Raw genomic sequence first — 14,858 nt, 5'->3', positions numbered from 1 at the left:
ACTTGGCGTGTGGAAAGCACTCAACAAATATTTGTTGAATGAATGAATCAATACTTTCCATTGCTCATCAGGTGTGGATTCAAATGTCTCAAAAAGGAAAGGAAATCACTTTCACAGGACAAATATTTGCCATCACTGGGATTGGTTAAATTTAGAGCAGCCTTGTGGGAGAAAGGGTTTCTTCTTCCAAGGGACTGCTTTACATGTGTAAATTATGGAATTACAAACTGTATATGTACTCTCACTAAGCTGCCATCAGTCAGCCGTCATGGTTCTGAATGGTCCCTAAAACTTCAAAAGACAGAGAACTGCTGTAGGCTATTGTGTTCAGTAGTGTATGATACACATTCTAAAGGCAAACCCCAAAAAGGGATCCCCAAATTATGACGGGTGATGGCTGTATTGGGGGAAGTGATTAATCTCCCAAAATGAGTACTTTGAAAGTGACAACATCTATTTGGTTGATTAAGTTTGGATCTAATTGTCTAAAAAATAAAAAATAGGTACCTGCTTTGGCACATCAAACAGGTTTTTAAGTGCTAAAAAGAATACACACATAAGGAATTTAGGTAGAGTCTATTAGGAACCTGCGGAATAAGAAAAACTTGAGCTAGGTCATGAAAAATGGAGAAGTGGGCTGGAAGCTCTCTTAGCAGGGAAAAGAACAGAAGTGAGACGTGCGGTGTGGAGATGGTGAGGTCGCGGTAGCTGTGGATGGAACAGAGGAAGTTAAGGAAGGGGGATGGAACAAGTGGCTCACAGGGAGCTGGAAGGCGACCCCTAGAATCCCTTGCTGGTGCATCAGTCTTTGTTGATGCATCTGTGCAGCCACGTGAGGGAAAACCAGAGGCTTACTTCACATGTGGGGTTCCCTAGAAGCAAAGCCCAAGACAGAGATTTGGATGCCAGTGACTGACTGAAGAGGTGTTCTCAGGAAAAATACCCCAGAGAGTAAGGAAGCAAGATAGGAGAAGGAGCGAACCTAGCAGAGGTTAGTCTCAGCCTGACCCTCCGGGGCATGAGGGGAGAATTTCCCCCATGTCCAGGTGCGGGTAGGGGGTGGAGAGGAGGAGAGCTGGCCATTTGTGTCCCTGTATCTGTCAGTCACTGGCTGTCAGCCAGGCTGAGAGGCAGGGTGTGGCCAGCTCTCTGGTGGGATGCTCTGGTGGGCCAAAGGCAAACCTCAGAGAAGGGGAGCAGGTGGGAGCCGTGGACAACCAAAGCCCCAGCGGCCCCACCCGCCAAGGGGATCTGGGCGAGACCCCAACCCCTCTGGTACATCCGCAGTTGCAGCCTGTGAATTCACTCCCTCCCCAACTCCATGTACCTGAATCCTTCCCTCTTTGTAAGACATAGCTTAACGCCAGTCCTCCACAAAGCCTTGGTCCCTTGGATGTGGGAGAGTAATCTCTCTCATCACACGTCCTGAGGTATTATACTGACCAGCACGGTGGCTGACACATGGGGTTCACAGCAAATACGTGTAAAACAAGTGTCCAGGGGACGCTGCCATTGCCCAAATGGGGAAAGAATTTTGGCTGTGAATTTTTTTTTTCTGGGTTGGCCGCTAAATGCTTTTGGTTTATCATCAGACCATATTTCTGAGAAGTCCTTTATAATCTCACCTCCTCCCTTGAACATTAATATAATCTTTTTAATCTCCTTTTGCCTGTGCACCATGAGCGTGACCAGCATAGTAATGAGATTATAGTAACTTTGGAACTGCAACCTTGGGTGCTTTAGGCGATGCTGTCAGAGACATCTTTTGAGCTACCCAGCATCCAATTTCACAGACACAAGTCAGGCCTATGGACTGACTGTGGAAGAGCTGTATTTGACATGCCTATGAATACAAACGTCTGCCAACCTGCGGCTTGAAGCCAGGCTGCAATTTTTTTTTTAAATTCTATTTTTTAATAGATATAGGACTATTCAGATTATCTTTTTAAAAAAATTCTTTTTATTAAAGTATAGTTGGTTGACAATGTGTTAATTTCTGGTATATGGCATAGTGATTCAGTTGTACACACACACACATATATATATATATATATTTTTTTTTCATTATAGGCTATTACAAGATTCTAAGCTTCCCTTCAGATTTTCTTTCGAGAAGTCCCTATAGGAAGTTCTGCTAACTGCTTGCCAGCAGAACCGAGTAGTGCGATGCTGTGGAAGTTGCCCCATGGAACCCTCTCACCTTCATCCTTCAAAGCCCGTGGGTGTTTGATCTGCACCCGCACTGCAGAGGAACACAGGAGAGCTGGTGTGGGGCGTCCCAAGGCCGCCCAGAGGCCAGTCACAGCTGTCTGCACGCTTCAGCTAGTGGGGCATTTGGACTGAGGGTGGAGAGCACTGAGGGCTGGACAGGAGTCCTTATTCCAGCAGAAGGGCAGCATTTTCTGTGCACATTCTTTTGGAAGAACATCCAGGAAGGTATGTGTTTCATAACACTGTGCAACCAGATACATCCTGGGCAGGCTGGATTCATGACTTACCATGTGTTTTTTAATCAAGCCCAATCTCCTTAAAAATGTTATTGGCAGAGATGGGAAACAGGTCTTCCCTAGAGTCTTTGCTGCCAAGTGTGGTAGCGCTGAACTTTTTATAACCTGCACCAGCCGAAGACCAAACATGTTACACAATTTAAGGGAAATGAAATAATCCAGAGGGGGGAAAACCCCAGCAAATTCTGATTTGTTTTCTAGACTTGGGGACCTGCATGCAGTCAGATTCTTTGTTTGAGCAAAACTACTCACCAGCCAGAGAGATTATTAGCCATAAGCAGCCAGGGTGCCCATTTGGGATGGGTGCTGTTTGTGGTCATGGGGATAATTAACTCTGGAAATGCTGACCAGGTCACGGGTAAGGCCAATAATTCTAAATCATCAGGGCCAGGCTCTTCCCAAGCACCAGGCCCTGTGCCTCCCAGACCTCTCATTCCAGCTACTGCAGGATGCAATCAACCAGTGGCCAGAGGAGCCCAGCTGACACCACCTGGAAGTGATGAAAGCAGACAGCACCCCAGAGGGTGACACCTTCTTGTCCTTCTAAGGGGCCACCACTCCTTTCTATCTTCAGTCTGGCTAAACTAAGAACATTTTTAAATGACTCAATTTTTGAGATTCAAAGTGTCAGTTCTGTCTATGTTTCTTGATAGGCACTTGTTAATTTTGCTACCTTGGCTCCCTTGGACTTCCCTAGACTTGTGATCCCGATGAATAAAACAGTCAAGGGCCAAACGTTTTAGTGTGACAGCTTGATGTGAACATTACTAGGGAGTGTAATGTACCGATCAGATCCTGGAGCTGCATCTCTCCCAGAAGAAGACCCAGAAACAGCTGTGGTGTAGTGGATGGCATGCCCCACCTGGAGTCTGAAGACTTCCTTCACGTACTGAGTCTGCCGCTGACAAGATACCCGATCAGAAAACTGCTTCAGCTCGGTTTCTTTGTGAAAAGATGTGATACACAGAAGCAGTGTTCATAATGTTGCTGTCCCTCTCTGGCGGAGGATTTTGCACCCTAGTCCCACGGTGCCAGGCGTGGCCATGCGATTTTAGGCACCCATCCATCCTATGGAAGATTATGCATCCACGCCCTATTGACGTCAGGCTTGGCTATGGGGTTTGCTTTGGCGGGTAAAAGTCAGCATAAGCAATTGTGTCATTGTTGTGTAGACATGCCTTAAGGACCATCGTGTGGTCTGCCATCCATCTTTCTCTCTGTCATTGGGGCCTAGAATGAAGAAGACATGGAGGCGGGCTATAGCTGACTCCTAGTGTATGTGTGATTGTGACATGGGTGAGAATTAAATCTGTGCCGCAGTAAACACTGAGATTTTTCAGGTTGTATGTTATTGCAGCAGAACTTAGCTTAAGCTGATCAATGATTGAGAATAATATGATCTATCTGATGGGCTCCTTGTGAGAATTAACTCAAGAATATATGTGCACTTACAAGGTACCAGGTACTGTGTTCTAGATAGAAGAGTAACAAAATTGTGTATGGCATGGAGCCTATTCTCCAAAGAGCTAATAGCACAAGGGACAGAGATTTATAAAAAGCATGTTAATAGCAGTGTATAGTAGTAGGCTTATGAGATCTGTAAGGGATTCAGCCTGGGCTGTCACAAATTCCCCAGTTCAAGAAAACCTCTTAACATACGATTTTCCTCTGAAAATATTCGCAGAACAGTGCACTGAGACCAGCAAAACTGCATCACAATGTGGGTGCTGGGCAGTTTTAAGAGATCACTAACAAGTAACTCATTTTTTTGCACCAAAGCCTTAGAGATCAAAGTACTTTATTCAAACCCAAATCTCATGAAAATATTTTATTTCAGCTGCACGCGGTTGCTTGTAAGCCGTCAGAACCATAAAAGTCAATTATCTAAGGACCAAGTGTACACGGTACGTAACATGGCCATACTGGATACCCAACATGGTTTCTCACGTGGCAAATGGCTGATCTAAAGTTAGAGAAGGGGGCTACCTGATAACATCCACAATGGGTTTGTTATAATGAGGGGTGGTTGTCAGAAAGGGAAACCTGCTCAAGCCAGTTCAGTGAAGGAGGGAGATTGGGAGGACGCAGGGGAATCTCATGGGCTCCAGAAGGCCTTCGGGCAGTACCCTCTCCATCCTTCATCTTGATTCTGCTGAGAACATCCACTTTCTTCTCTTGCAACCCTGGTTTCATCATTTGGTCTTGCCTGGGTTCTGGCTCCTCTCTGTGTGATGGTGATGGTTAATTCTATGACTTAAAAAAATGGTTTAATTTTATGAATAATGTTTGACCGAATATCTGGGCACCCTGTAGCCCAACTTGACTGGAGCCCAGATATTTGGTCAAATATTTTTCTAGGTGTTTTTGTTAGGAGGTTTTGGGAGGAGATTAACATTTAAATTGGTAGATTGAGTAAAACAGATCCCTTTCCCCAGTGTGGGTGGGCCTCATCTAATCAGTTGAAGGCCTGAATGGAACCAAAACCCTGACCTTCCTCTGAGGAAGAGAGAATTCCTCCTGCCTGACAGCCCTTGGATTGGGACATTGGCTCTTCCTGGGTCTTGAGACAGCCAGATTCAGTCTGGGTCTAAACCATCAACTCTCTTGTGTCTCTAGTTTGCCTACTCACCCTGCAGATCTTGGACTTGTTGGCCTCTGTAGAGTCAATTCCCTATAATAAATCTTGTTCTGTATCTGTGTACATCCCATTGGTTCTGCTTCCCTGGAGAACCCTGACTAATACAGTGATGGTACAGCTGCAGGCTCACAGATGCTTTAAATGTCCATTCTAGGTGTCAACTCCAGTCCTTTGGGAGGGCATTTCTGACTTACTCTTGGCGGTGACTCTCCCTGGTCCAATCAGCTCTGGATGAGGAGTGTGTGGGCTGTGGAACCACCCCATTCAGAGTAGGGACCTGGCAGGTTCTTGGTTGTGTTATTCTTGAATGCATAACATTTCTCTTACAGTCTTCCTCTGCAGTGAATGCAACTACCCTAACCTCTGTACACCCAAGAGGTTTTTAATACTATTGTGAGGCCATCAGGGGGTTGACATTTCTGAGTATTCCACTTCCGAGAAGGCTGGCATGCTAAATGGTACCCCTCTTACCCTCTCTTGTTTTCCAATACAAAAAAAAAAAAAAAAAGGCATAGCAACGCTTTGAACCTGTGACTACAAATGTACTTTTTTCATTTTGGGGACAAGGCTATTGTCCATCATGGCCCTTCTCGAGCATTGGACCAGGAGCTGCTGGATGCAGATTTATGACAGGCTTAGCTGTGTGACATTAGGCAAGCCATCTCCCCTCATGGGGCCTCAGTTTACTCCTCTGTAAAATGGGGTTAACACCAATTGCTGGAGATACAATGAGGAGCCGTTGTGCCAGACCTCTTAACAACTGCATTCTGATGCACAATGTTAAGGCTGTTTGAGAATTCCAGGGAACCCTTGCTAGAAGGTACCATAAAGAACACTTCATGCAGACCCTTAATTGGAAAGAGCATAAAACTGAGGCGTGAAGAGATGTCATTGTTGCTGAGAACATAAATAAGGACCCTCACAATTCTATGGCTTGTTCTGGTCTGACCCTCCATGAGACATCTGTTTCCTTAGCTGGAGGGGTCGGGATCCCCAGTTTGCCTCCCCTTCTTCCCCTTTTAAGGACTTTTTGTATGTCCTCTGGGGCCACTTGTTGGACACCCCTCATGAGGTAAGGCGTGTGACCTTATTCCCTAATCAGGAAGCCTGGGCAGGCCAGCTGTGCATCTGGGGGCTGACTTGCCAAGGGCGGGCATCCAACTCCTATGGCCAGAAGAGTCAAAAGCTAGAGATCTGAGTGAGGATTAAGTCACATGGCAGGGGGGAAAAAAAGCACAGCACACGGGCTCTCAGGCCCTGTGGCTGGGTTTCCAGCAACGGGGTTGTGCAGTTTGGCAGAGCCCAGCCTGGGGTGCCCAGCAAACAGCTTTTGATCTAACGCCATAGTGGTTTTTGAACTCAGGGTGCAACGCCTTTAATCGCTCTTGGCTCTGATTTCCCAGGTTAATTTCCTGACATCTAAGGAGCTTTGTTTAGTGTATGTAACTTCCTGCCTTTTATGTCAGAGCCTGTGAACTGACGGAATCAGGGAATGAGCCAAGATAACCTGGGGGTGGGGGCCAGCATTTGAGACTCCTTTCCTAGCTTTATTTTCCTTTAGTCACACACTCACCCTTAGTCACTTTTTCCCCTGATATTAGCACAATAGGAGTCTCTTATGTAAGATGGTAGAGGTTGGGGGAGAGGTGCAGGAGGGAGTGTGGAAGGAGGCTGTCATTGTCACAGTGCAGAGCTGGAGAGGTTTTACCCCAACTTTGTGACTTTACACTAATGTCCCGGAGCCCTTGGGGAGCTGTCATCCAGGGCCCTTGCACAGGGTCGCCATTTCAGTTCTCTCAAATCTCCTTTCCCCATCATTCAAAAGACCCTGGCGACCCTGGGCCAGTGAGATACAGCTAGTGACTCCCCCATCCTGTTCCGTGGCCTGTAAGCCCCTCTCCCCTCCATCTCCACCTCCACCAGTTCTGCGTTTGCTTTCCCTTTGTCAGTCTGACAGCATCGTTCTATTAGAGTTTGCTTTGTTTTTTGTTTGCCTTTTCTTTTTTGTTTGGAAAGCTCTAGGGTTTCTAGAAGCTTCTGGGTGGGCAGCGGGGCTGTGCCTCTTTGACTTAGAGCATAGCCTGCCCAGAGCAGACAGGTGCCTAATGAGTGTTTACGAGTGTGGTAGACGTTGCCCCACTCGCCTCTCCCCAGGGGTTGCGGTGAGGCTCTGTGCCCGTTTCGGACGCCCCCACTGCAAGCGCCAAGTGGTTCAGTCTGGGAGCCCAAACATAAACAAACAAGCAAACAAAACATGATTCTTTTGTTTTAGTAGGGGCTGAATTCATTAGCTCAGGAGCTATAAGGAAGCCCTCTTGCCACTAAGAAACTATTTAGAGACCGTTGGGTGGGAATTGGCCCTGGAGAGCATGTCCTATAAACCCACGGAAGCCTGGCTCCTCCTGGGGTGTTTGCTTTTTGTTTCTATAACCCAAGGCAGTCCTTGGCATCTAGAAGGAGTTCAGGAAGTAAGTGATTGTTGAATCAATGACAGCAACTGCTCACCCTTCTGTTTGCATCTGTTTCGCACACACGTACACACACACTCATGCACTTTAGTTCGCCTTTCCTTCAGTTTTCATCACCAGTAACCATGTACACTCTGTCTGGTGGCATAGATAAATCCTGGGTGCATGGAGACGGGACCAGTGTTAACATTATACTGACTTGGACTCCAAAGGACCGATTTGGAATTGTCCAGAGCCTCACGGGGAGGTGCCAAGGAAGGGCAGAGGAGCCACTGGGGTCCCCCATGGGATGAGGCAGCTGGTGCAGAGGGGACGATGGTGTCATTGGCTCAGAGCCTGGGAATGGTCATCACAGCTAGCCAGTCACAGGAGAACCACTCCTGATGCCCGTAGTGACTGCTGCTCCCACGCAGGGCCCTTCGGTGAACTCCCTGGGGTTCTGGAGCCAGGCCAGCCCGGGCTGCAAACTCCAGCCTTGGCCCAAGTTCGAGGTAGGATCAAAATAGCAGGAGAATGAGGACAAGAAAAGGGAGAGAGCGGGAGGTTTCCATGGCCATGCTCATGGAGAAATGCCAGTGACAGGAGCCCAATTCTAGAGCCTTCTTAAAGCAGGATTAACATCCTGAAGTCAGGGTTTCCTCCACTGGGAGAAGAAAGATTGTTTATAGCACTGAGGCTAGGTAATGCCCTGATTTCTAATTTAACAGGTTTTTTTTTTCTTTTTAATTCCTTCCTATGTCCTCTGCCACCTAGCTACCTCCCTAGGGCGTTCATAGGAATAACGAACACACGTGTAATTGCTCTGAGCTCCTTAAAAGGAAAGGGCTATCGACACACAGAGTATTTTTATGTGTGCATATGAAATATATCTTCTCTGGCTAGAAGTTTCTTATTCATGGAGCTAAATGAAACAGGTTTATTTGGAATAGCAGCAATCCCAGAGGAGCTGAGTAGGGCAAAAAGCTCACGTTTGGGGAAAAAGTAGTCAATATGAGAAACTGTGTTTAGCATTCACTTCTCCCCCTCATCTGTGCAGTCTTAGTTTCTACCTTATTCTTTTTGTTTTACCTTAATGAGGCTCCGGACCCTTACTCACACACAGGCTCTTCTGTATAGATCATAACATGGTTTCAGGGAGCGATGTGCTGCTGAATTTTGTACAACTGATCCTTTAAGGGAGGAGGTAGGCCTAATTTGTGGTCCTGGGGAGGTAAATTTTCACAAGGTCAATACTCCTCCCCTTGGCGGATTTCAGCTGTCAACATGGCGGATGTTGACAGGAGTCGGGGACGGATGCACCTGGGACAACTGTATATGACTTTCCCACTGTGCAGATGAAGTAGGTGTAAATCACCTCCAAAGCACAGGTAATAGTAACTGTAATGAAGTAAACAGGAGGTAGAGAGCTTGGAGAATTTACTGCAGTTGTTTTTAAGATCACTTACTTGTAAGTTTTTATGATTCAATTTTTAGTGAAGACTAGTTTGCAAAATTTCACCACTGGTTTGCAAAATTTCAGAAAATTTAGCCGTTGCCTCTCCCACAGTGGGAGGAGTTGGCCTGGCACCCCACTGTGCTAGGATGCTGAGGTGCTGGGCTTGGTGTGGTTTTGACTCTGAAGCCCCCGAAGCCTCTGGCTCACGATACCAAACATCTGTTGGGTGTTTCCACCTGGATGTCGCACCATCAGGGTGAAGTAAAGGACTCTGGAAATAAATTCCTAGTTACCCCCACTGGGCATCCCTTTCTGACTTTATCCAAGTTAAAAATCTCAAGGTCACCTTCTTTCCCCTTCTGGCTCAGTCTTTACATTTGCCTGCCAGTTGTTATCAGTTCTTCCTGTGCAATATCTCTTGTAACAGTGGTTCTCAAACTTGGCTGCACAGTGGACTCACCTGGGAAGCTGTAAACAAATACTGATGGCTGGGTTCCACTCTTGGGGGTCCTGATTCAACGGGTCAGGGTGCAGCCTGGGCATCAGGAGTCTGGAGAGCAGCCTGGGTGAATCGAATGCTCAGCCAGCTGGCCAGCTGAGAACCCCTGTTTTCCAGTCTCATCAGTGCCTCCACTAAGACAGTGTTGGGCGTGGAAATCCAACAGACTGGGGTGTGAACCTTGGCTTTGTCACCTGCCAGGGCAAGTTTCTTAAACCTCTGAGCTTCACTGTTGCCAAACTATAGAGTAGGAATAGGAACTCTGATCACATATAGTTATGTTAAAGTGTTTGTAGCTCAATGCTGGACTTAATGGAAGTCAGACTCCTACTTGGTATTTCAGTGGTCTCCTAACTGATCATCTCCCTTTCCTCCTCATCCTGTGTATCTCAGGCAATACTGCTAAAGTGATCACTCCCCGAAGTCACCCCTGTGTCCAAAAATCTTGACTGGCTCCCCATTGGCTACTCTGCTCCTTACTCAGGACCCTCAAGAATCTCACTCCCTTGTACCTTTCCAGCCTCACCTTCCATCAGGAGGGTGGACCGTCTCCCAGGTCTGCGAATCCACCTTGTGCTTTCACTGTTGGGGTGCCCTCCCTGCTCCTCACTAATCACCAGCTCACAGCTTTCAGGATGCCTGTCTTTTCAGGAAGCCTCTGATGGATGTCTCCCTCTCTCAGCCTCCCTTCGTCCTTGCCCTCCTCACTCTGGTATGAAATGTTTGCGCCCCACCATCATTGAATTTAGACATTTACATTTCATGTCCTTAGACTGAAGCCTCCTGGATGACAGGGACTTCTCTCTACCCACAGCCAAGGCTGTCCCTGGGATGTGCTCAGCGAGGGTGGCTAGTGATAGAGGGTGACAATCAGCCTTATAGCTCAGAGCTGCTGTCTTCCTGAGCTGCTCAGGTTGGAGGGAGAAGGAAGTGGCTGAGTAATGCTGATGTCCCCTGGCCACCACTTCCCCACTTCTGCCCTCCCCAACTGCGCTGCTGCAAATACTGCACTTAATTTGCAACTCAGTTCCTCCTGGGCATTCAGGGTGATGATGCCAGGCCTCAGTTCTCATCTTGGCAGCTCTCTCCAGGTCCTTGCATGCCCCAGGACTCAGCCAAGTATGGAAATGGTGAGGAAGACGAAGGTCTTTCCTGCTCAGCCTGCGGTCTTCACTATCAGCCGCCCCTGAGAGGACCACATAGGACAGGGAATAGTGTGGCATTTTTATCTCCCTAAAGAAGATGTGTCCAGTACCGCCCACATTAAAGGAGACGTTAATTATAGAGCAATTGATTGAAAAATTGTGTCTAAATGAAAGCAACCATCTTTACCTAGGCTGTTGGCTATCCTGTTACTGGATAGTAAACATCTTGGATGAGCAGGACCTAGTTTCTTGTCTCTTGTGTTTTGGCCTCTTGCTTTCAATTTCCCAGCTCAGTTATCACCATCATGGACTCAATTGTCCAAGTTGGAAACCTCAGGATCCCCTTTGACTCCCTTCCTGCCTCACCCCCCAAATCTAATTAGCCACCAAGTGCTGTTGACGCCACTTTCTGAAGGCCACACCCCTGGCTGCCCTCTCCATTTCCACCACCATTAACTTACTTCAGATTTTCATTTTCTCTTTGTTGGTCTACGGTGTGAGCCTCTGACCTTCCCTCTCATGTTTTACTTTACTTGCCGCCTCGTCTGTCTTTCTAACATCTGATCGGTCAGACCTATGCTTAAAATCCTCTCTCATTTTACCCAAAGAATTAAGTCCAGACCTTTCAGTGTGGCACGTAGACCTTCACATTTGACCCCAACCCTCCAAGCCAGCCTCACACCCTCCCTACCCACTCCTCCCACTTAATCTGTGTCCCAGACACGCCACACTTCCAGGGGGCTTTCATGCCTCTGTACTTCCGTGTCTGCTGTTCCCTCTGCCTGGAATGCCTTTCTCCTCCTTTCTCACCTGGCCATTCCAACTCACCTGTTAAAGTACCAGCTCAGAGGTCACTGTCTACACAACCTTCTTAACTCCCTCTGACAAAATTAATTACTCCTTCTTTGTGTTCCCACGGCCTTTGGTACAAAGCTTATTCAGCACTTGGCTGCATTATTTTAATGGTTTGTTTTCCTGTCTGCCCTCATTTGACTGCGACTTCGTCACCGTGGTATTCCCCAGTGGCCGCACACAGAGGGAGGAGCTCTGCAGATGTTTGTGAAATTAACAAGCGCATTTCCTGTCTCATGTTACACATGCTCTCTCTGGTCTTTCTTCTCCAGAGATAAGCCAAGAGACGAGGTGGAGAGATCTTAGATGAGACAACAGTACTCACAAGCATCTCAAAAGCTTTGTCGATGCCCGGAAAAAGCTGCCTCCCAGAACCCACGTGGCAAAACACATTGAACCGAGCTGCAGCAGACGGGCGAGAAGTCCACCCTTCGCCCTCAGAGAGGCTGTGCTTGGAAAACCCGTGTTGATTTTAACTTGAGTATTAGTCACCCATAAAACGCTGCCAGAAATCTCTCTGAGGCTGGCCCCAATCGCAAATCGTGTGCGGATTGTTTTCTAAGCTGTGCTTTGTTAAAATAGCAATTCCCAGTTTGCCTCAGGTGTAGAGTTTAGGTTCATGGTTCACTGGGTATTTTAGGAAAATATGAGCAAACATTCCAATCTCTTCATTCCCCGCCTGACACTATGTGAGGCTTAGGTTGTTTGTTCACATGGCTGAGATTTTTCAGAGAACAGATTGCTGATAATAGCCGTTCCGTCTCCTGACCCCCACCCCCCAACAAGAAGCCTATTTAAGCTCTCGGTGGATTTGAGTGTCCACAGAACATCACTCTCCAGGGTGTAAGCCTGGGGGTGGTGTCGGGGGACTCTGGAGTCCCTGATGGAACCAGAGCCTGAGCCCACATTAGAGATGAGGCCACACTTGGGCTTTTCCTGTAAGATCTAGCCAGATTGAAAGAATGAATAAATGAATAAACAAAGGAATCCTTCCTCACAACTTGAAAAGAAGATTTGAAAACCCAACTCTGCATTTAGTGCTATTTTCCCCTCTCATCAACCTTCCCCCGACTCCTAAGGTGCACCCCTTGCTTTTGAACACTGACTCAGTGACATGACTCACTAATCTTTGCCGAATTAGCCTCCAGTGTCAGACAGTAGAAAAGAACTTCAGTGACCATGTGCAGGACTGGAGGCTGGGTGACTCTCTAAGGAATTCTGGCCAAAACAGAAGGCTTTTTTTCTGGTTTTTTTGTTTTTTTGTTTTTTGGTTTTTTTTGGTTTTGTTTAACAAACCATTTTTTAATCTTTATCCTTTTTTTTTAAATTTTTTGGTTTGTTTGTTTTGAGGGGAGTGGAGTTAGGTTGATTTATTTATTTCAATGGAGGTACTAGGGATTGAATCCAGGATCTCATGCTTGCTAAGCATGAGCCCTACCACTGAGCTATACTCTCCCCTCCTCCAAAACAGTAGGTTTTTGAAAAAAAAGTCAGAGGAAAAGATCAAGGAATGATGGTAGAGTATAAAATGCCTTCAGTCCCTGCACTCAAGAAAGTGACATCTAGGTCGGCTGTCACTCTTCATCAGACAGGCGTGTGCACCGGAGGTGGTGTTGACAGAATGGAACTGGGTGCTGGGGAGACGCTGGTGAAGCGGGGAGGTGGTGAAAGGGGGAAGTGCTTGGCAGAGTTCCGGAGGATTCTGCTTAGAGCTCCTGCAAAGGTGAAGGAAATAAATCACAGCCATGGGAATTTGCTGCTCCAACTCCATGTCATCAAGAAGATGGCCAAGGGAGCCTCTGAGGTTGAAGGCAACGCCGTCTCATGTTTGCCTGTGCAGGTATCGGTGACATCCACTTGTCAGACTCTTCAGGAATGAAAGAGTGTTTGTTAAACTAAAACGGATGTTCTTAGAAATGTAAATTCAATGAAGTTACATAAATCAATGATCAGTTACTATACGGAATAGCAGAAAATGTAGCAATGAAGAGCTGTGGTTGGAGGTGTGCTGACCCACAGAGGGAGCCCAGCTCCCGCCTGTCAGCTCAGTCAGTCACTGAAGTCAAGCTTTTTTCACTGCTTCTTGAGGAGCTTTGGAGTGCATGCCACCTTGGAAGGTCTGTCAGCCTGATCCCAAGATAGGAGCAGGCAAGTTCTCTTTACTGGCTATACCCTGGGATGGAGGTGGAGGTTCTCAGAAAGCACAACTGTATTATGGGGCCAAATCAAGTGCCCATATAATCGAGTACAGGGAGTCACATCCCACATCTCACTTGATCCTCACTGGGTCCTCCTGAGGGTAGACAGGGCATTGCTCATTCATTTATTCATCCATTCATTCATTCAACATTTACTGAGCAACAAATGCGAAGCTCTGTTGGGGATTAAGAATGTAGTAAGACAGACCCTGGCTTTAAGATGTTTAGAGCGAGATAGACAAGAATATTAGCCATGATATCATAGTGTGAAAACACTGGACTAGAGGTATGCACAGGACACCATGAGAACACATCGGAGAGGTACTGGGTTCAGCCTTGGAGAGACGTTCAGGCAGGCTTGAGTTGATTTTGAAAGATGAATAGGAGTGAGTTAAATTACTAGGTGGCAGGGGGTGGGGTTTAGATTCCAGGAAGTGGGAACAGCATTTATAAAGACATAGAGACGTGAAAAAAAGACACTGACCAGGAAGCAGCAGGTATTCAGGATGACTAGAGCAAAATCAGTGGGATTGCAGCAGGAACTAAAGTTGGAGAAGTAGAAAAGGGTCATATCATCAAACACTTTGTGTATAATACTAATGTTTTTTTACTTTACTCTGTAGTAATGAGCAATTGAATTCTTTTTCTTTTTAAATCATCTCTACTAAGGTATATTTAAAATACAATAAAGTATAGCCATTTCATTTTTTCCAGTTTTATTGAGATGTAATTGACATACCGCACTGTATAAGCTTAAGGTGTATAGCTCGGTGATTTGACTCACATACCTCGTAAAATGATGATCATAATACACTTAGTGAACATATATCATCTCATATCATTATAAAATTAAAGAAATAGTAAAAATTTTTCCTGTGATGAGTACTCTTAGGATTTATTCTGTTAACAATTTTCATATATAAATACAGCAGTGTATGAAAAGCAGATATATGAAATTATCACATTGTACATTACATCCCTTGTAGTTATTTATCTTATAACTGGAAGTTTGTGCCTTTTGACTGCCTTCATCCAATTCTCCTCCCAACCCACCTCTGGTAGCCATAAGTCTGATCTCTTTTTCTATGAGTTCGTTTGTATGTTTGTTTGATTTGA

At 46.3% G+C, this 14,858-nt stretch overlaps 1 long non-coding RNA gene across 1 annotated transcript; it reads right to left on the bottom strand.

Moving 5' to 3' along the window:
* Positions 1-4,359: 4,359 nt before the first annotated feature.
* LOC116668483 lies at positions 4,360-11,608 on the bottom strand. The gene is made up of 3 exons (XR_004325588.1): positions 11,521-11,608; positions 9,509-9,610; positions 4,360-4,760 (listed from the first exon to the last, which is right to left on the bottom strand). It is a non-coding gene; the product is annotated as an uncharacterized LOC116668483 (long non-coding RNA).
* Between the last annotated feature and the right edge of the window lie 3,250 nt (positions 11,609-14,858).

Source organism: Camelus ferus, chromosome 14 (assembly GCF_009834535.1).
Source record: "Camelus ferus isolate YT-003-E chromosome 14, BCGSAC_Cfer_1.0, whole genome shotgun sequence".
Lineage (NCBI taxonomy): Eukaryota > Metazoa > Chordata > Mammalia > Artiodactyla > Camelidae > Camelus > Camelus ferus.
Note: the sequence above shows the minus strand (reverse complement) of the source record. Positions and strands in the feature narration are given on the sequence as shown.